Below are 2,871 nucleotides of genomic sequence, written 5' to 3'. Positions count from 1 at the left end.
CTGTTGTATTATGCAGACCCACAAACTACCATAGTGAAATACATCTTGGCTAATGGTCTCCAGCTGAAAGGAGTAAGAGTTAATTGTAAACAGCTGGAGCCAATTAACTGAACTTTGACTGCAGACAAGCTGTCAAACCAATTTACATTAGATAATCTTTTACAGCTGTCAAACCACTGAATCATCAGATCATCTTTAACAGCTGTCAAGATAGAGGCTATACTCAAGTTTTAGAACTTCCTTAGCAGGTTTCCAATACTAAGCCATTGCAAAGAGAAATCCTTATAACTAAGAAGCAATATTCTCCTATTAGGGGATTTTCTTTGCAAAATAATCTTGGACACCCCAACTTACAGCAACATTGAACAAAGCAAAACCATATGCAAATGCTGTAAATAGTCTCTTCCATAATAAGGCAGGGGGAGCATATTCTCAGGGTCTTTCCGCACAAGGACCAATGTTGCCAATTGGTTTCACAAAGTGGAAACACTATTTTAATTAGTGGAATCTTGGCATTCCGCATACCTGCCTTTGTAGTGGAATCCAGTAGCGTTTCATTCGTTCCCCACAGGTTTCCGGTCCCGCGAAAATCACTAGAAAGGAAGCCATTTTTTCTGTGCGTGTTCCCACCCCTGGCCGCCAATCAAACGAACAGCCAATGGGCAGTTGTTATCATGCTCCGGAAAAGCCCCTTTCCCTTTAAGAACAGGTTTTTAAAAAAACACACACGTTGCAACAAATATGCCTTGATTCTTCCTAACGTAGAGACCTATCTAGCAGGTGTGTGAGCTGGCGAGTCATCAGGTGCAATTTTCAGCCAAAAATAAAGGAAACTTGCAAACAGGGGGCTGTGTTGTGCTTGGGGACTTAGGGGAGCTTTAAAGCACTTCTGTGGAGGGACTGTAGCCGGAGAAGCCTCGCTGGGTGAATGAAGCCTTGCTGGTTCGTTGCTTTCCCCGCTCGCTCCGAGGGAAAAAAATGACGATAGCTTCGCCGGAAGTTCAGAGGAGAGAGCCAGGGGGAGGGACTTTGTTGCAGCCGCTACATTGAGAACGCACAGGTCTTTTTCGCAAGTGTTGCAGGTTGTTGGCAGGAGTGTAGCGATTTTCTGAGGGTGAGTTCACTTTTCTGGATTCACCCGAAATCGCTACAACGAAGCGATTTTAGCGCTAGTGTTGCAGGAGTGTTGCAGATTGTGGTCGACGTCATGCGGAACGGCAAATTAGTAGCGTTTACCATTTGCAAGCCTTCTGCTACTTTGAACTCATGCGGAATGGCCCTCATAGTCATGTTAGTTGGAATGTTATCTCAGTAGAATCCAAAGAAAAAATCCAAATATAATTTTGAGTTTTTAAAAATAATAAAATAAATAAAAGCCAGGAAGCCCAGAATAGAAAGAGAATTTAAAAATCACAATCCACCCGCTCAGCCACAGCCACTCACCTACACATTCACAGAAACTCAAAAGAGTTAGACAAAAAAAAAAGGAAAATAAATTTTTAAAAAAGAAGAGAGAAAAAAGAAAAGGTAACATTTTTCAGAGATTCCTTCCAGCCAAACCAGTGCAGTTTTCTCCAGCGATGGGAATCTAGTCAGCCTCTGCCAGTCAACCAGCAAAATCTCTGGAGTCAGACTTAGCAAGTCCAGCAAGTTTTATGAAACTTCGCAGTCTTGGAAGAGTCACTGTGAATTTTTAGCCTCTAGTTGGCCCAGGGTTTGTTCTGTCCACTCTGGAATCCATGAGCAACAACTACCCAGCACCTCTGGAAACCTCTGCTCAGTTTAGAATGCAGCCATTTAAACGTGAACTACTTCCTCCCCTTCCCTCCATTCTGTGGGCATTTTGGCCTGAATAGGGTTAATCTATGCACAATATTTCTGTATTCTGATTTCCAAAATATTGTTTTGGACTGCCTTGAATAAATCCTGCTGCCTTTTGAAGGTTTGTTTAATGCTCATTCCAGCCTGTTCTGGAGGTATTTTAGCCCTGAACAAGTTAATGTGCACATTTCTGTATGTGGAGTTTCAAAATATTATTTTGATATGCCTTAAATACGTCCCACTGCTTTTTGAGATCATTATTTGGTTAATGCCTGTTCCAGCCTGTTAGAGGCATTTTGGCCTGGAAAGGGTTAATAAAGGTGTGGGAGCGCCACTTTTTCATTTCCAAAATATTGTTCCCAAGTGCCTGTAATGCAGCCCACTGTTTTTTGTGGTACTCCGTTCCGGGCCATTCCAGCTTTTACCCTGCCCCACTTTTCTACATCATGGCAGTGCCACAAAATGTGCATGTGTGATTTTTGTGGTGCTGCCAACAGACTAAGACATGATCTTCAATAAGGTGGCTTTATTTTGTGACAATGCAAAAAGTATATGAATTCATGAGGATTTGTTCAAAAGTATCTATAGCTGACTTTTACCCAGTCCCCAGGGCTGGTAACCCTAGTCATAGAGATACCTTGAGTTTCTTTACAATAGTGATTTTATCAACAAACCAATTAATATATCAATTTTATTAAGGAAACATCAGTTCTTTATTGGCTTCTCTATTTAAATTCAATTTTTTTTAAAGGATGTACTGTTTCCAATGGGCATTCTTGTCTTTCCTTTTAGCACATACCTTAAACATTTTATATTTTTGTATTCCACTGCTTAAAAGCCGTGCTTTTTTGGAATAAAGACGTGTAGGGGGCGAAGGGGGAGAGCGTTAATGATCTCTGAAATCTATGTGCTTCCTCGGGTGACGGAGTTATGGCTTCACCGCGCATTTTTCCCCACTCGTCCCTCTTTGTTAGTTCTGAGTTATTGTCAATCACGGACTTGCAGAAGGAGCGGAAATAAATCGTGCGCAGGCGCACTTCTACTTCGTAA

Source organism: Paroedura picta, chromosome 7 (assembly GCF_049243985.1).
Source record: "Paroedura picta isolate Pp20150507F chromosome 7, Ppicta_v3.0, whole genome shotgun sequence".
NCBI classification, from domain to species: domain Eukaryota; kingdom Metazoa; phylum Chordata; class Lepidosauria; order Squamata; family Gekkonidae; genus Paroedura; species Paroedura picta.
Note: the sequence above shows the minus strand (reverse complement) of the source record.